Genomic DNA, 20,287 nt, shown 5'->3' with positions numbered 1-20,287 from the left:
TTTTTTTTTTTTTTTTTTTTAATGAGAGGAAGGTGTTTTTTTTCCCCATGGGACACCTCACGGAGAGGGACTGAGAGAGAGAGACTGACCCATCTCAGAGTGAGGTATTCTGCTTTTGGGACTGCCTGTGGGAGAAAGGACTCCTTCATCACTGGCTGTGAAGCCATCGGCTGCTGGCTACGGGCACACGTGGCTGTGGTTGTGAGCAGCTGTTGAACTGCCGGGACAGTCCTGCCTCCCTCCCCCCGGCATCACACCAGGTTGACATGGGTTTCTTCCCCCCCCACCTGGGAAATTGGGACTTTTTTGTTTCTTCTGAAAGTTTTTGGTTGCACCATCTGTTGTTTATTCAGATTTTGTTAATAAAAAGCTGGTTTTTTTCTTTTCCACACTTCCACCTGAAGTTCCTTAATTTCTAAGTTGTAATCTTGTTAAAATAAGACAAATAATTATCCCAAATTTAGCATTGAATGAGATACTATGCTGCAAGTGATAGTTGGCTTTCTAGGGGATATAGCTCAGGGCTCCTGCAGTCTAGGTGCTTCCAATACTGGATATAGGTCATGCAATGGTGCATTACACTGCGGAAAGACTGCACTGTTTTTTTCCCGTCCGTGTGAATAGATTTGTCTGCTCCAGAAGATTTATTCCAGTGCTTACTTTCACTCTCATTAATATTTGTTAGGGTATGTCTACAGTGAGCAACTGTGACACTAGAGACAGTGAAGAATTTATCAGAAAAATACGCTTGTATGGTTAATCCAACTCAGAAGCAAAGCATCCGTCAGGTAAATGTTGGTCTATTCTGTGGTTGTATCTGCTACAGAGAATCCAAGAGGCTTCTAAATAAATGCACAAAATCTTCACCTTTATATGTTACTGATCTCCCATCTATCAAAACCAGCAAGAAAATACCGATCCTGCTGAAATCTCCTAAACTTTCATAAATCTGGAAATTCATGTCATATCCATCTGAAAAAAATATATATTTAATACATGGCTGGTTATTTTAAAATAATATTTTATTTTATATAATACAATTAGTTATTTTATATAATGCAATAATATAAACTATTATGTAAATAGTTGTATACTTCATTTAATTATTTGAAGCACATAATAGACCTTGATTTTACCTCTTCTCACCAGTTTTTTGGCTCTTTTCTTTTTCTTGTTGTTTCTTTCCCTTTAGTTATTTATTCCTCTCTTCACATCACATTCAAGAAACACTCATGTTCCATCCATCACTTTGCATCAAGCTGTGTCTTATCAAGTTGTTACTTTAAATCACTTTGCCATGTACAGAAGAATCAATGACTTTCCAGACCAGATTACCATAAAACCACTTCTACATCCAAATCTATCAAAGATCAGTATTTGATTTCAGATTTCTTTCAGTAAACTAAAATGCTGGCTGGGTGTGGCACTAGGAAAATAAAATAACAAGGGTTTGTTATATAATAGTGGGGTATTTTAAACTCCCTTACTTGGAGCCTTCCAATTTACTTGTACCAGTTTACATCAAACAGCATAATTATTGGCTCTAAGACAGGGACATTTAAATGGAAACTCAGAACAACCAGAATCAATAACTTTTGCGAGGAAAGCCAAAAGAAAAAAGTATTTATTTATATAATAATTGATTAATTAGTTTATTAAGTCACCTCTATGGCATGTGTGAGTAGTTAAATCCAAACTTAAATATTAATTATAATCAACTAAACGCATTGAACTTCTAGGCTCTAAGAGTCATATCGCTTTTTGATTCAAGAACTGTAAAAGAAAATAAGAGAAAGTAAAAAAAAAGAGGAAATACTTGTGGAATGAGAGAGGAAGAATCTAGAGCACAAGTTCTATTTTCTACATAGTTCTTAAAGAAGGATGTGTGTCTCTGTTTCTTTTGTGTGCTTACGTGGCTATAGAGGTGTCAGAATTCCATAAGTGTTTATGTGATGGGAAGAAGTCCAAGTCAAATCAGAAAAACTCTTTCCAGAGGGGTTATTGCCCCATTTTACCTGCTCAAAATAAATGAAAAAAATGGATTTCACGAACTTTTTTTTCTCCATTCTCCCTTGGTCACCGTTGCTTTCTCTTGGTATAAGACATAAAGTGAGTCTAGGATGTGAGATTAATAGTAGGAAAACCAACCTTTTCTCCATCTCTAATTGTACAAGCATTCCTAATGAGCTGACGATAAACAATGAATTAAACATATGCTCCATTTAAAATACATTCTTCTTCACTGCTGCTCATAAACTGCTGTCTGCTTTAAATTTCTACAAAGATAGAGGTAGCACTGGAAAACATAGCCTTTATCCCCAAGTTCAATAGAAGAGGCTGGAGGAAGAATTGTCCAAAGGGAGCTATCAGGAGAAAAAGGGAAATAACATCCAAGTAAGAAGGACAGGGAAGAGGTCAGGAAAACACCATGAATAACATGTAAAGGTCAGTAGGAAAATAAAGAAGTGAAGATATGCCTGGAGATAAATGGGGAAAGAAATGTAAAAGAAAAAAATATGAAAGGATAGCAAAATGAGAGAAAAACTAGAAGGAAAATAAAAGTAGTGAAAAAAATTAAGAAGAAAGGAAAACTTTTAATAAAAATGTATTACACAAGACTGTTAACATGATACTTCCTTCAGGTTTAAAAAAGGTGAAACCATTGAAAAGTTAAAAACACTGGGCTTCTCTCTTATCTTGTGTTGAAATTTCTCTCTAGAAGTCTCTCTGGCTGCCACAAGTGTGTCCTTCTCAGACTCTTCGTCTTTTGCCCATCATGTCATTCATTGGCTCTGTATCCACTGACTATCTATGGCACTGTGAAAACTCTTGTGTCTTCGTACAGTGTGATATGGGTGAAAACAGAGAAAAGTTCCTTAATAACAGCAACCTTAGGAAATATGTTTGGACAGAACAGAAGCAAAGGTTTTTAAAACAGGATGGAAAGAGGCCGAGCTCTGTTAACCTGTGCACAGATGTGCTGGTTTAAAAGTAAACCAGCAAAAGAAATGAACCCAACTCAAGAGAGGCTACAAGTCAGAGTTATAATTTACTAAAAAACCTACAATAAATACAATGATACAGAGAAAACTGATTTTAACCCACAATGACAGATGTATAACCCAGCACCCTGGGACAAGAACAGGACAGTGTTCATTAACCCCTATGCTGAGCACCACGTGGCCCCTGTGGGTGCAAAGTAAAAGGAATGGAAACCTGTTGGTCCAGATGATGGTCTCAGTTCTGTCGAAGTAATGATTGCAGTCTTTGCAAGAGTGGTAGTGGCAGTCCTGTTGGAGTTCTGATCCTCCTCTGGATCTGATGATTATGTATGCTCAGGTTTAGGTGGGGATGCCCAGTACCTCCCCCAGGGCAGGGAGTTTCACAGTGGGTGTTTTAACTCTGTGAGTCATGGGATATTTCTGGAGTCTTTGACAGTCTAGGTGTGGCAGCTGCCTACTATGCCAGTCCAGTATGGCCCATTAGCAGAGATGACCCCTCAGGCTGGGTGAAGGTGCAATGCCTCCCTAGAGGGGAGTTATCACAGCTGAGTCATTTGTGTGAAGACAGAGAAACACTCTCCTGCCTTGCAACTTTCTTTAACACCCAGTTTGTAGCCTGAGGTGTCAGGTGGGCAGTTGCTACAAATGATCAATTATTAACAGTCCATCAGAAATGAAACAGAGGGTGTAGAATACACAGTTTTGGTTATACTCACATAGTGATAAACTGGTCCTGACCCCTGTAACTAGGACAATAGAAGAAAGAGCTATGCAGAAGACTGGGACCAGCTTAGGGTAAAGCTCGCTGAAAGCTATTTCAAGCAACCCTATAAGGAATTAGATGTAGTTTCAATAGCAGGTTGTGTGTGCCTAAATGAACTGACTTGTAAAGCGAACTGAGTCAATGGCCCAGTTCCCAGTCCTCACTACAGTAGACAAGGAAGAGACACAGGATATATTTCTAGTCCAATGTTAACCTTTACTTCCTAAAGCTCTGAGGATATTCAGAGTCATCTGAGGAAGCATCAACAGACAAGTAAAAATACCAAATCAGAATGAGAGTAATCTCTCTGTAGATATGGTGGACTAGATAAAAAAAAATCCTTGTGGTAGCAATGACCACATTGTATTTGAGGACAAACTTAACTGGAAGTAGAGCACCTAAGGAAATTTTAGGATTTAATCAGAAACTCTGGCATAGGGAGTATCATACAGATATCTTTCAGAAGTTCTCTAAGTATAATTGATCCACTATTAGGCAGGGTTCCTGGAAGTTCCTTCATTGAGCTTTACAGTTTAGGCACAAGCAACATAATATCTATGTACCTATATTCCTTTCTTCTCTCAGTGCTGCTTCAGTCAGAGTTCACTGTATTACTGTGTTTACTGTAACTTTTGTTTTAGTTATAGTTTCACAGAACATGTGAAATATAATTAGATGATGGTGTCCCAGGAACATGAAAGTTTTCCTGGTTTTATAGGTGGGTAGGTTTTTTATTACTTTATTATATGACATAATGTGTTATAACTAGTTTTCTTTAAGAAGATACTTTGAATCTTAATAATTTGACTTATTGTATTTGTTCCTCTTAGTGCACACAGTTTTTAAAAACCTGCCAGGTTGGGTAGCAACCTCCTCCAGTGACTTTCCAATTTTCTGCCACTCTTCTTTGGTTAACAAAGATTTCAGAAGCTTTGCCTTAAATAAAAGCTTGTGTTCCTTCTATACTTTTGACTTTTTTTTTTTGAGTGCAAATACAGTGCAGTGGCAAAATTACCAACCATGGAATCTCAGTATTTATTTTTACTTCTCAGCTTGTATTCTCTCAGATTCTCTCTGAACTAGAATCCTTGGCTTTTGCTCCTGTAAAGTAATTTGATCTCATAATAGTAAAAAGGAGACTGAGGAGAGACCTCATCAGTCTCCAATTTCCTCATGAGGGGGAGAGGAGGGGCAGACATTGACCTCTGTGGTGACCAGCGAGAGGACCCGAGGTAATGGCATGAATCTGTGTCAGGTGAAGTATAGGTTGGATATTAGGAAAAGGTTCTTCACCCTGGGCATGATCGGGCAGTGAAACAGGATCCCTAGGGAAATGGTCACAGCATAAAGTCTGCCAGAGTTCCAGAAGCATTTGGACAACAAAATCAGGTACATAGGGCTGTCCTGTGCACGACCAGGAGCTGGACTTGATGACCCTTGTGGTTACCTTGCAACTCAGAGTATTCCATGATTCTATGATTCTTCCAAAATATAACCCTGATTTTCTCTTTCAATCTGCTCTGTATTCTTTGCCTGCAAGGGGCAAGGTGGAAAGGAACTGTAGATATTCAAAACACGAGAGGACTGCATCACTGCTCCAGTAGTGTCTGATCTGTTCTGTCTCTGTAGACTCTCCTTCTCTTTCTGAGGATACATAGTGGAAGAAGAGATGAATTAACAAAATATATTCAACAAGATGAAAGGTACCAAGGAGATATTTGTCAGAGACGAGATTCATATTTCACCAAATTGTTTGATTGATAGGTTGAATAAACCATGCTGTCTGTTTGTGTGGAGGTGGGGGAAGGGCTAAGCCTAAGCCTGCAGCCAACACGGCTGTGCCCATGCAGAGCACACGGCAGGGAAGGCCATGTGGCTGGGCTGTCAATCACACCACACCCCCTGGAGCACTGTGGCACCCCTCACTTTGGTTAGGGGGACAGTGAGTGGCAGTGAGCCAAAGGTCCTGCCTAGAGGAGTGGCCACAATAGCCAGAGTCTATAAACAGACACACAGGTGGTCTCCATCTTGCCTTGACCTCTACCCTGCTGACCTGTCAACCTGTGACCTCCAGAGTGGTAACTATATTTCTCTCTCCTCTCTTTCTGTCTTTATTCTTTCTTGTCTTAATCTCTCTTTCCTTCCTCTTGTGGGCAACTTAAGCACCTATTGTCTATACACTTAAACTGTGGATATTTAACTTAAGTTTGTGTTGGTACTTGTCTAGTAACTTGCTATTAAGTGTAATGCTTCTGTGAATTGAGCTTTTTGTACTATGTGTTACAGTAAATTCCTCTTCCTTGGTTTGCATGTTGTAGTTTGCATGTTATTTCTGTAAAACTCTTTTTGCCAAAAGGCCTATTTTCTCAGCAAATTAAAAGAAGTCTCTTAGAGAAAAGGTTTGTAGTCTTTTTTCCAGATATGAACTCAAGGTATCAAAGAATCAAATGTCTTTGCAAGACTTTGTAGGTAAAATCTCTTAAAGCCTGAAATTAAAGTGTAGCACCCAGTAAAAGTGTGGAGCTTCTGGACCAGGGTTTAACAATATTATAAATCTCTAGTGCATAGATTTCCCCCTGCCTCCAAAACCCCTCCTGGCTGCAGTATTTAGAGCATGCACTGAATAATGAAGACAGTCCAAAAACATGATGTAAACACAAACATAAAAAGTGTTTGTCTCTAAATAAAATTGTTGTGTTGCCAATAGTAGACAGCACAGAAACATGCAATGTAAATATTCAATTATGGTAGGACAGGCTAAGGATGAAACATAATTCTCCACTCTGTTGTATTGTTGTTGTTGTTGTTTAATCTAGCCCTGAAATTGTGTTTTAATATTCTTTTTAGAGCAGAATAAAACATAAGCTGAATACATGATAAACTAAGTCATTGAGCATGTTCATTGTTGTAAGTAAAGGCAGATGTTCAGCAATTACTCTTGCAACTGTAGAGGGAAAAGGCAACACAGAAAAATCTCGCTGCATGTTTTTGTTTTGGAGATGATCAAAGAGAGCTTTTCCTTTCCCTGATTGAAAAGTTCTTTGGAATCAGTTAGCAGGATTAGCTAGCACTAAAACAAATCTCTGGAGCAGCTCTCCTTGAACCACATACAACAGAGACAGTAAAATGCAGTTCTAAATTTATTTTATGTTCATGAGGGGTTATTCCTGCTTGACAAATGTAATTTTCTTTTACAATAAGATAACCCACCTAGCTGATCAAGGGAAGCTAGTTCATGCAATCTCTTTGGATTTCAGTAGCACTTTTGATACTCTCTCTCACAGTATCCTTCTGGAGAAAATGTGCAACACACAGCTGGATAAATACATCACACAACAGATGAGCAGCTGGCTCATGTGCCAGGCAAAAAGACTTGTAATGAATGGGGCGACATCAGACTGGAGACCTGTCACTAGGGGCGTTCCACAGGGCTCCATATTAGCACAGTTCCCTTCAACATCTTCATTAATGACTTGGATGCAGGACTAGATTGTGAGGAGCTGTTGACACCTTTGAAGGCAGAGAGGACCTGCAGAGAGATCTTGACAAATTAGAGTGATAGGCGATCACCAACCATATGAAGTTTAAGAAGGGCAAGTGCAGGATTCTGTACCAGGGATGGGGCAACCCTGAATATAGGTACACAATGGGGAAGGAGAGGCTGGAGAGCAGCTCCACAGAAAGAGACCTGGGGGTCCTGGCCAACAGCAAGCTGAATATGAATTAGCAGTGCTCTGGCAGCCAGGAGGGCCAACCGTGTCCTGGGGGACATCAGGCAAATCATCACGAGCCTGTCAGGGGAGGTATTTGTCCTGCTCTACTCTTCACTGGAGTGGCCTCACCTTGACTACTCTGTGAAGTTTTGGCCACCAAAATGTAAGAAAGATATAAAGTTATTAGATAGCCTCAGAAGGAGGACCTTGAAGATGGTGGAGGGTCTGGAAAGGAAGCCATGTGAGGATCAGCTAAGGTCACTTGGTTTGTTCAGCCTAGAGAAGAGGAAACTCATTGCAGTCTACAACTTTCTCATGAGGGGAAGTGGAGGGGCAGGCACTGATCTCTTCTCATTGGGCCAGTGACACGACCCAAAGGAATGGCATGAAGTTGTGCCAGGGGACGTTTAGGTTAGACTTTAGGAAAAGGTTCTTCACCCAGAGGACGGCTGGAGACTGGAACAGGCTCCCCAGGGACGTGGTCACAGCACCAAGTCTAATACAGTTCAAGAAGAGTTCAGACTATGCTCTCATGCACATGGTGTTTTTCTTGGAGTTGTCTGGTGGAGGGTCAGATATTGGACTCAATGATCCTTGTATGTCCCTTTCAACTCAGGATATTCTATGATTTTATGCAACACCATCATGTTGTTAAATTACACGTAATTTGAGTGAGATTTTTACTCCCTCTTGCTTTTTCCTAGCACCAGAACTATAGCTCTTGCATCCATTATACAGAGAACTTTCTCCTGCTCTCTATACGAATCTTTACTTTGCTGTATACTGCAATTTTTACCTTGCCACTTTTCTTAAAGTATCTTTTTCATTCAACTGTCTATTTTGGTTGCAGACGCATAAATGCTACTATTATACTTCTGTTAATGCATATGAAACAATAGCCTGAGAGGATTTTTGCTTTGATCTTTTAATCTTTTTCTTGCTAACCTATGTTCTCTACTCTCTTCATTTCTCTCTTTTCTTATAGTTCCCTGAGATTATTTTTTACCCTCTCTTCTGAGTGCATAGCTTCTAACTGTTTTTCTGGTCACAACATAATTCATTTCTAGAACAATTAATAGAATGGAAGAACCTGTCTGTCGTAACATAGATTTCCCAGAAGAAAACAGGAGCTCCCAATTCAGTCCTGTGAGATTGAGAAACTACTCCCTTGTATATCCATCAGAGGGTAGAAGCTCAGTCTCTGCATACATTAGCCTTGTCCTTAAATGCACATATCAAAACCTGTATACCAATAATTTCCTATTACATAGATGAACATGGGTCTTAATTCTCATCTGTGCCTATTGATACCTTAAGCCCCTAATGTTTTTTTTATTTTTCTAATATTTGTAAGACTTGTAAGTTTTATAAGTAGTGGAAGTAGGTTTTAAAAGCAGAAACCCTTCCCTTCTTTGTCCCTTGTCCCTTTCCCTTTCCCTGTAGCACCCTTGTTTACACATTCCTTAACCCTCTTACCCCATTCTATCCTCCCTATATCACTCATAGCCCCAAATCTAATAGAAATGTTTAGTCTTTTGTCAAGGCAAGGCCTAGACAGTTGACAGAACAGCATATCTGGGCCTAAACCACAGAATACGGTCAAGAATTAGGTAACTATGTACCCTTTGTGCTCTGATGATGGTGAAGGTGATGAAGTAGGTGGTCCCGAAATGCACCCCAGACCCATTTTAAGGGGGTGGACCCCGGGGCGGTCCAGAGCAAAGGCCACAGGGTGGACACATCTGGGATTGGATGGATGGTATTATAAAATGTAAGCTCTCGGGCACAGGGGCGCGCGTCTTGTAACATCTTAGCCTTGGCAAATAAACCCTTTCTTATCTCAACCCTAATTAACTGCTCCGGAGATTTTTTCAGCACCTAAATCCCACAGCAACACTATGAACACAGTGGACACCACTTCCATCTTCGAGATCCTTCATTTCATGCCTCCCAGAGAAACAAGAACAGTTCAGCAACCCTTGATAAATTTGTCTTCAGCCACCCACCCTTTTGTGCTTGCAAAAGGGAGTAGGTGAGATCTACACCAGCTCTCCACCTACGGAATGAGAATGTAGGAATTTTGTCAGGCATATGGTATTTTTACACAAAGCAGTAAGCAAAGCCAGCAATTTCACCTCTTCTCTTGAACAATTAATTTATAAAAAAATTCATAGTTCTGGAAGGTAAAATAAAAATAAAACTGAATGAGCAGACCAAGTTTCTCAACAGTGACAGTTCCTAGAATTCTGCCAGTACCTCTGCCTTTCTTAGAAATGCAGTTTCTGCTTGCGTGTTGTGTATTCAAAGCTGACATAATTGTTGAAAAAAGAATTTAGAGAATGAAAAGGTAGAAGAGATCCAATGTCTTAAGAGTATGAATGGAGATATGAAGAAATTGTTTAAAACAGAGTAGATAGGAAGACTGACAAAAGAAAAACAAGATTATGAGGAGAAAAAAGTAGGAGAAATAAAATATAGCAGTGAAGAAAACAAAAAATATGGAAAACTTGAGTGTAAGAGTGTTAAAAACTCATAAAAGTGAGTTTTATTTGTTATGGCTGGGTGGTAAAAGGATTCCAAGAGCAGGCAACATTGCCAAAGTGTAGCAAGAAAGACAGAGAAAGATTTTTACTTACTGTGTTTTGGCAGTATTGCACAGAAAAAGGGTGGAAAACCCAGAGAGGAGTCATAAAGGTACAATGACCACAAAGGAGACCAAAATAGCATGCCATGATCACCAGATTGACTTCCCAACCTTCTGAGTAGCTGAGGCAGGTAAGTAACCCTGAGATTGTGTATTAAGGGCTTGAAAGACTCATTAAAGTGCATGTTTCATTTTTGTGAAAATTACTCAGCAATATGGTATCCTGGCATTACTTCTTTTGATAGAGCTGTAGCTAAAGAGATTGATTAATATCAAGAAGAGGAAAAGAAGAGGAAAATCTTCAAATAAAATTATTAAGGTGATGCATGTGGAAGTAAGAGAATTTGCTTTCTAATTAGCTTGCTGCATGTCTTGGATTTCTCAGTCAGAAGAGTATTCCCTCTCTATAATTTAAGTGAGAAATATTACGTGAGAAATACATAGAAACTTGAAAATAAGTACATCTGACAAGACGTCTAAGATTATTTTGGATAAGGAGCTGCATTTCTAGCACATTTCCAAACCTCTGCACATTCGAACTATCTCACTTGGGTTATATTGATGAGTAATGAAAATATTATGAAAGGCTGCCCATTCTCACAGGCTTGGACAAATGGCTTTAGTGAAAGATGACTTATGAAAGTCTGAAACTACAAATGTATTTAGAGACAGGATACTGGTTTTGATTTCTCCACCTCACTCTGGAGAGCAGCTGGTTCAGAAACTCCTGATACTGCAAAGGTCAACAAGCACTTTTCAGACCTTCAAGGTTCTCAGCATTTTGAGTTGCTGACTCTAGTAAGAGCTTGTCACTGCTCTTGTCTGCATTACTACTTTGGAACAAGATGTTCAGTTGCTCACAGGGGTACTCTGTCCATTCCAGATCAGTCATGTATTCTTTAGGAAGACTCAGAGAAGAATTGCGAATCTGCAGAGAGTATGACCTGTTTTCTACTCTACTCAAACTTAAACACAGCATTTTTTAGATAATTTGAAAGTATCAAAATATTTTATTCAGTATGTTTTACTGTGTAATTTCAGTTTCCAAAATACTTGCATTTAAATCCAAAGACCTCCATACATTAGAACACTTATTTTTTTCTCTCTTTTTATTTTAAGAAGGAGAAAGGAGGTAATGTTAATGTTATAAGGCATATTATTATGAAAGATGTTAAAGGCAAATAATTAAAACAGCTCTTTGATGCTGATTCATTTTGTTTTAGGAACAAGTTGTGAGGATTAGAAAGGCTATATTAATAAGTGTAGGCATAATTTCTAAAACCCTAAGATTATTCTTTTCTTATCACAAATTAAAAGGATGTACATTCTGAACAGAGTAGTATTCAGCAAAAGCAGATGTATTTTAAAAGGTTTGGGAATGTTTTGTTCCCTTTCTTAACTTAGAAAGAGAAACAGAAAGTAAAAGATGGATCAGTTCTTAATGGAAAACAATTGTTAAAAGAGATAGTAGGGCACAAGTACACATACTTTTCTGTACTTAAGATGAAGAACTCACCTCAGGAAATGGAAGTTCAAAACACCAACATGATTTTCAGCAGGGCACCATTCTCATTGAAACTCCTTGTCATGCATGTAAACTCATAGAATCATAGAACATGCTGAGTTGGAAGGGACCATCAAGGTCATTGAGTCTGCACAATGATCCTGAGGCACTGCACAGGACAGCCCAAGAATCACACCATGAGCATAAGAGCTTTGTTCAAACACTTCTTGAACTCTGGCAGGCTGTGATCACTTCCCTGGGGACCGTGCCAGTGCTCAACCACACTTTGGGAAAAAAACCCCACCTTTTCCCAATATCTAACCTAAACCTCCTCTAGCTCAGTTTCATGCCATTTCCTCGAGTCCTGTCACTGGTCATGATAGTGAAGAGATCAGTGCCTGCCCCTCTGCTTCCCCTTGTGATGATGTTGAAGACTACGATGAGGTCTCCCCTCAGTCTCCTCTTCTCCAGCTGAACAAACCAAGCGACCTTAGCTGATTCTCATATGGTTTCCCTTCCAGATCCTCCACTATTTTCATGGCCCTCCTTCGGATGGTCTTTAATAGCTTAATAACTTTTTTATATTGTGGTGCCCAAAACTGTACACAGTATTTAAGGTGAGGCTGCTCTAGTGGAGACTAGAAAGGGACAATCATCTCCTTTGACCAGCTGGTGATGCTTTGTCTGATGCCTCCCAGGACACACTTGGCCCTCATGACTGCCAGGGCACACTCATATTCTGCTTGCCATTAACCAAGACCCCCAGCTTCCTTTCTATGGCTCTGCTTTCCACCATCTCATTCCCCAGTCCGTATTTACACCCAGCGTTGTCCAACCCCAGTGTACAGAATCTAGCACACTCCCTTGTTAAACTTCATATGGTTGGTGATTGCCTAGTCCCCTAATCAATTGAGATCTCTCTGCCCCTGAGGGAGTTGACAGTTCCTCCCAGTTTTGCATCATCTTCAAACTTGCCAAGCATTCCTTCAAGTCCTGAGTCCAAGCCGCTAATGAAGACATTGAAGAGCACTGGGCCAAGGATGGCCCACTGTGGAGTCACTGTGGAACCCCACTAGCTACTGTACACCAGCCTGATGTCACCCCATTCACTGTAACTCTTTGTGCCCAACCTGAGACCCAGCTGTTCACCCATTGCCTAATATGGTTATCCAGCTGTCTGGTGCACATTTTGTTGAGAAGGGTCCTGTGAGTGACAGTATCAAAGTCTTTGCTTAAGTTCACGGAGATTACATCAACTGGCTTCCCTTGATCAGCTAGGTGGGTTACCCTGTAAAAGCAAATCAGGTTGGACAAGCAGGACTTCACTCTCATGAAGCTGTGCTGGTTGTGACCAATGACTGCATTGTTCTCCAGGTGTTTTTCAATACCTCGGAGAATAATTTTTTCCATTTTATCGTAGTGGGTGCTGAAGTTAGACTGACAGGCCTGTAGTGTCTGGTGTCCTCCTTCTTGCCTTTCTTGAAAACTGGAGCAGTATTAGCCACCTCCCAATCAGCTGGGACCTCTCTGGATTCCCAGAACTGCTGAAAAATCATTAAGAGAGGCTTTGTGATGACATCAGCCAGTTCTTTGAGGATTCTCAGATCAATATCAGATAGGCAGTGCTTCCTTTGCCATAGCTTTGAGATTTATCTGGGTCTGTAATCATCATATTAACTCTGCTTAATACAATGTGCTAAAAAGAAATATGTCCAGGCATTAAACACATAGGTTTTTTAGTTCTTGATTTAAAAAGTAATTATTGAGTGTAAACAGTATTGGAAACAGTGAAACACTGAATTTTGTTGTTTGGGCAAGTTATGGAAGAAGCAGGGGTTGAATGAAGGAGTTACATTAAACTATATTAAGGAAAAATCTCATTTAGCAATTATAAAGAGTACACAGCATGAAGCGAGCTAAGAGCATGTGGTAGGGAGTGTGTTTTAAAAAATACGATTTGAAAAGTACTGTAGAGAGCTGTAAGGCAATACAGGTGTGCCATCTAAGCAGATTAGTTGAGCCATTTAACCGTTGTTTAGAGACACTGAAAAACATTGCTCTGAATCTGTTTGGGCTGCTGTTTCCAATTAAAACAATATGATTCTTGCCAAGGGAACAGTTAAGCGGATTGCACAGTGTTATTATGGTGAAGCAGTGTGAGCCTGCCTTAGGAAGAGTTCTGTATGGTATGTCTCTGTTCCAAAAAATGAGTGTGAAATTCTGACACAAAACTCTTCTTGAAAACTCCTTCAGTACTTATGAAATATAAGTAAACACATTTTAATTTTATTTTATTTTAAATTGGACTTCTCTTTCTATAAATATGGTGTGCCCCAAACACATGTTTCCTGGGGCATAGGCATTTGGATCTTCAGGCTATGGACCTCTCCAGACACCTCAACAACATCTGGTGAAAGCATCAGAGATGGAAGGGCTGGGATAGACCGTACAAGAGGTCAAGGACTTCCTTCTCCTGTTTTTATAGTAAGTGTCCTGCTCTTTGCCCTCCTACGCTGCACTGCTGTACCAGACCCCCCATGGTGCCCTGTAGTATTTTGCTGAGACCTTATAACAAGCACGAACAGCTTTCCTAGGAAAGCAATAGGCTTGGCAAGCTAATTATGTGATTTTAAAGTTTGCTTTCTTTATGTAAAATAAGTATAGTTGTAATTACTGGGCCTGCCTTATTTCAAAGTTGATTTAAGTTCTGATTAACAATGTACAAGTTCAAATAACTTATATGGGATGCAGAAGTTGTCAAAGTACTTACATAGTACTTACCCTCCAAGCAAGATCAAAGATTCAGACTGAAGCAATTGCTGTCTCTCTTTTTGTAAAGAAAGAAAATGCAGAGATCTCCTGTAATAGTTAATGGTACAATTTCCTTCACTACAATGTGACCTACTTCGTGTAATTTGCCTCATTAAAATATGTGTGTCCTGAAAAGGATTCTTATTTATTTATTAATTATTAGATTAAAGATTTGTGACTTTTAGGCATCTGCTTATCCATGGCATAACTGATTTTTTTATTTGACTTTTTGTAGTCTGTGAAGCAGATACATGGGACAAATGGTTGTGAAAAAAGATCATGAAACATCAGTAATATTATTCAGTATCTGCTAAGTGAAGTGCCTCAGCAATGTTTGTCGGAAGTGAGATAACAGTACTTATACAGATTTGTATCAAGTATTGATGTAGCAACTGTAACATGGCGGCCAGAACACTTTTAGGATGACAATTTCTTTGTGTTGGGAAACACTTTTGTTTATTTTCCCAAGTAGACCATGAGAGACTTGGAGTATGTTGCAGTTTTTGTCAGGAGATATAGAGTAATATAACCAGTAATCTTTATTGGGCAGAACAATACAAAATATAGTTCAATAACTGAAAAATTTTGATCGCTAATGCTGTCAGGTTTCCATGTGCAATGAAATTTATTCTTCCTAGAAATAGCCACCAAGACAAGAACAGTGGGAAACAATAACAACGCTCAGAGTGACACCTTTTATTGACATATGAAATAACTAGTGTCTACTCACGTTGTTGCACTCATAACATTAGAATTACAGGGACTGTGAGATGTCATGACAGATAAAACTGCATTCATGCCATACAAGGGATCTTAAACCAGGCTTCTGTATTCCTGCACTCCTCATGCTTGTCATTCACAGAGGGCATCTGTGCTGTGAACACAAGATCAATAGATTATTTAACTTAATATTTAATTCTTGTTTCCCATACGATTTTAAATGAGGAAAAGCTAGGCAACAAGAGATCTTTAAAACTTGGGTTTGTCTTCATAGATAATCATCCTATGACCCTCCTCCATATGATCTGCTCAGGAAAAGATATAACTAGTACAAACTTTGCACACATCTAGGCAATGTGAAAAGCAGAAACGGATAGATGCTTGCAAGGTAGGATAAGTTTATTGTCTCTCTTTTCTCCACTAAAGTATGAGACTGTCTCAATATAACACTTATATTCTACTCATTAAACTGTAGTTAGCTTGAGATCTTGTTTGGTTTATAAATGCCAGGCTAAAATCTCAATCCATGCAAGAAATATTCCCATGAGAAGAATCTCAACTGCCTTTGAAAAACAAGGCTGTGCCTAAACAGGCAGCCCAAAGAGATAGGCAAGCTTCAAGGGCATGTGCCTACAAACAGAGCAAGATCACACATCTTAGTTTCAGCAGAAGGGAAGGTAGGGCACATGGGATGGAAGACAATAGTGTTCCCTGCCGCTACATTACAGATGTAGAACTGAGGCACCTGTCCTCAGGGTGTGCTGCAATGATGAATCATTTCACAAGTAATTTGGGAGCTCAATTAAAAGCTGTATGTTTAAAAAAGACTAGTATCTAATTTTCATAGAATCATAGAAAAGTTTGGGTTGCATTTTCAGTTCTGTGATTGCTAAAGAAGATATCAGATATCTTACAAGGATTATTCATTGATGTCTCAGTTATCACATTTAGCAGCCCATATAGTTAGAATCATATAATCATAGAATCATAGAATCAGACAGGTTGGAAAAACCTCCGAGATCATCAAGTCCAACCCTTGATCAACTACCACCGTAGTTACTAGACCATGGTACTAAGTGCCACATCCAGTCTCATCTTAAAAAACCTCCAGGGATGGAGAAACCATCACTTCCCTGGGCAGCCCATTCCAATGTCTGATTACCCTCTCTGTAAAGAATTTCTTCCTAATATCCAACCTAAACCTCCCCTGGCAGAGCTTAAGACCATGCCCTCTTGTTCTACTGCTAGTTGCCTGGTGTAGTGGTTTGAACCTTGTTTTCCCCCCAGAGGCTAAGAAAAGTGGTAACCCCCAGGGGTGGAAACCCCTGGAAGTTTTGAAGTTCTATCCAATGAGCACTCCTGCAGAAATGTAAACATATCACAAGCACCGGAAGAGAAGAGTTGTAGTTGGGTTAGTAGAAGAAGTAGCCATGTTGTAGAGCCACGAGGAAAGGTGCCCGGAGCCCCTCGGGGCCTCTGGGGCCCCCCAGCCCCAGTTGGGGGCTACAGAGACTTGGAACAGTGTTAAGCTGGACTATGTGTCTGTAGCTGTGAGCTGGGAGATGTTTTCTCCAACTGGGCAGTGGCCGGAGAAAAGCAGCAGCCGAGTTGGCACTGACCGGAGAAGCGGTGACAGAGAGCCAGAAGAGATAAGACGGAGCAACAGAGACATGCAGCTGAGAAGCTCAGAGAGTCCTGAGAAACTGGACCGGGACGGAGAGGAATGCAGAGGGGGTGACCTTGGCTCCCCCCTCGCACTGCTGCCAAGGTGGCAGCCTGAGGCAGGGCACAGAGGCCCTGCAAGGAGCTTGAATCTCCTGGAGATACCAGACCGTCATGAAGACCCCCTGCGTCTTCGTGATATGACGTGGTGGAACGGCCTTGTCTGGGGTTACAAAGCCCACGGAAGACCCCTTCGGTTGATTGACAACGGGGCCAAGGGGGCTTGGATACCTCCCTCGTGAGTGCTGACAGAGATCCAGCAACAGCTGCATGCATGAGAGAGAGAGATAGACTTCTTTCTGCTACTCTGAAGAAGCTGCTGCCCTGAGAGACTGGAAGGGATCTGTCCTTCTTTCCCTCCTGGATTTTTATTTGGAGGGGAGAGGAGATCTGATCCATTGTAAATACTGTATGTCATGGTAGAGATAGTCGTGATCGTGTGTATAATGTGTTATAATATTTATTTCTACAGCCATTGTAATATATTCCCTTCTCCCCCACTTTGAGTCTGGTTGTGTTTTGTCTGGAAAAACCCATCTCACATTAGGTTGAGATGTGGGAGGGGGGGATGGAGCTAGAGAATTGGATTTTGGGGCTATCTCAAACCATGACACCTGGGAGAAGAGACCAACCCCCATGCAGCTACAACCTCCTTTCAGGTAATTGTGGAGAGTGATGAGGTCTCCCCTGAGGCTCCTCTTCTCCAGGCTGAACAACCCCAGCTCCCTCAGCCTCTCCTCATAGGACTTGTGCTTGAGTTCCTTCACCAGCCATGTTGCTCTTCTCTGGACCTGCTCCAGCACCTCAATATCCTTCCTGAACTGAGGGGCCCAGAACCGGACACAGTACTCCAGGTGTGGCCTCACCATCCCTGAGGACAGGGGAAGAATCACTTCCCTGGTCCTGCTGGCCACACTGTTCCTGATCCAGGCCAGGATGCCCTTGGCCTTCTTGGCCACCTGGGCACACTGCTGGCTCGTGTTCAGCTTCCTGTCAATCCAAACTCTCAGGTCCCTTTCTGCCTGGCTGCTCTCCAGTAGTTCTGTACCCAGCCTGTAGCACTGCATGGGGTTGTTGTGGCCAAAGGGCAGGACCTGGCCCTTGGCGTTGTTGAACCTCATCCCGTTGGAATCAGCCCAACTCTCCAGCCTGTTCAAGTCCCTCTGCAGAGCCCTCTTGCCTTCCACTGATCAAGACTTCCCCTCAGCTTGGTGTCATCTCCAAATTTGCTAATGGTGGACTCAATCCCCTCATCTAAATCATTGATAAAGATATTAAAAAGAACTGGGCCCAACACTCATCCCTGGGGTGACTGGCCACCAACTGGATGCAGCACCGTTCACCACCACTCTCTGGGCCCGGCCCTCCAGTAAGATCCTAACCCAGCACAGAGGGCCCCTGTCCAAGCCGTGAGCTGCCAGCTTTTCCAGGAATATGCTGTGAGAGATGGTGTCAGAGGCTTTTCTGAAGTCCAGATAGACCACAACCACAGCCTTCCCCTCATCCACCAGACAGGTCACCTGATCATAAAAGGAGATCAGACAGGACCTGCCCTTCCTAAACCCGTGCTGGCTGGGTCTGATCCCTTGTCCATGTAGGTGCTGTGTGATTGCACCCAGGATGATCTGCTCCATAACCTTGCCAGGCACTGAGGTCAGGCTGACAGGACTGTAGTTTCCTATGTCCTCCTTCTGGCCCTTTTTGTGGATTGGTGTGACATCTGCCAACTTCCAATCATTTGGAACTTCCCTAGTGAGCCAGGACTGTTGTTAGATGATGGAGAGTAGCTTGGCAAGCTCTTCCACCAGCTCTCTCATCACCCTAGGATGGATCCCATCTGGTCCCGTAGACTTGTGAGGATCTAAGTGGCTCAGCAGGTCGCTAACTGTTTCCTCCTGGACTACAGGGAGGCTGTTCAGCTTATCTCTGTTCTTCTATTATATTTAATAACTTGTGCTTGTAGTTGCCAGTTTGCTGTTGCTGAGATAAGGCAGTGAGAACAAAACCAGAATTTCGTTTTGCAAATAATGTCTTGAGGTCTTAATAGACAGGGTTCATGCTTTCTTGGTAAAAAAAAACCAAAGAAAACAAACAAAAAAACATAGGAAAACCACACACACACAAAACCACCAAATAAATACACGTGCAACCTCCCCCCCCCAAACACGAACACAAAGTAACTTATCTTACATGTAAACTAGAATTGATATAAGGTTAACAGGCATGGCAAAATCTTAAGGCTGGGCCACCCATGACAAAGTGCTTACCTGAGTACCTACTGGTGTTAGTGAAAAACCTTGTATTGATTTCCACTCTTTGAAAGGATGACTCAGATCACACAAAATTCCACACACCTTCCTCTCTGCATATTTCATTAATCATAATTCAGACAATATACAACCTGCAGAAATGGGAGAAAAATGAAACATTGTGTCAAAAAATATTTGTTTTTAATACCTCCATATTCAGCTGAGGTTATTTATTGAAATAAATAAATTTAATTTGATTGTGTTACTCTCTTGTGTAGTGTAGTCTTCCTGCAGGAGAATGTTAATGTTGTGATTCATCTTCATGGAAGAAAAAATTTTCCATATATACCACTAGTATTTAATACTCTTTTTTCAGGAAAGTCATGAAATTCTACTGCACTCCTGTGTAATAGACGTTCCCATCTGTATCAGTTTGGCCTGGCTCTTCTGCCAAGTCCAAGCTGTCTCCTCCCCCATCCTGCTCTCCCCAAGCAAGGAAAAAAAAAAACGAACTACAGGAAAAACCTGAAAGGAGTTCAAACAAAACGGGATTATATCAAATATATATATATATTACATATATTTACAATTATATATACAATTTGAATATATTATACACAACAGGGAGCTCCTGAGAGGAAAAAAGAGAAAAGAGAGGGGGAAGCAGGGATACAAGAACTAAAACCAAATATCCTCCAAATATACCCGTTACTATAGAGTTAGTGAATAAATACAAAACCGAATTATATACTTCCCTGAACGGGACAGTAGAACTGTGCGAGGCAGCAGCCAATTCCCCCGCGCCTCCCGGAGAGACCAGAGATTACCGCAGGTCTGAGTAGCAGGCCCCGGCATATATAAGCAAAGCCCATCTCTGGAGCGACCTGTCACCTTCAGCCACTGGAAGAGAGAAGAGAGCAAACCGTCTTATCTGCGCCTTTTTATATGTTGTGTTACAGAAAGGAATGACATGGAATATTTCCTTAGAGTCCTGACCCTGTTGCTAAGGAAGGCCTAAAAAATCCAAGAAACCGACTCACTACACCATCACACAGCACAAAATGGCTCTCCTCAGTGCAAGTCACGTTTGTGCCATGCTATATTTGGAGATATGCAAATTTTGAAAACCTTCTGCTGACTGTATCCCAAGGGCAAAAGA

The sequence above is a fragment of the Corapipo altera genome, unplaced genomic scaffold (genome assembly GCF_003945725.1).
Source record: "Corapipo altera isolate COAL_440 unplaced genomic scaffold, ASM394572v1 61167, whole genome shotgun sequence".
Classification (NCBI taxonomy): domain Eukaryota; kingdom Metazoa; phylum Chordata; class Aves; order Passeriformes; family Pipridae; genus Corapipo; species Corapipo altera.
The sequence above is the reverse complement of the archived record's forward strand: the minus strand, read 5'-3'. Positions refer to the sequence as shown.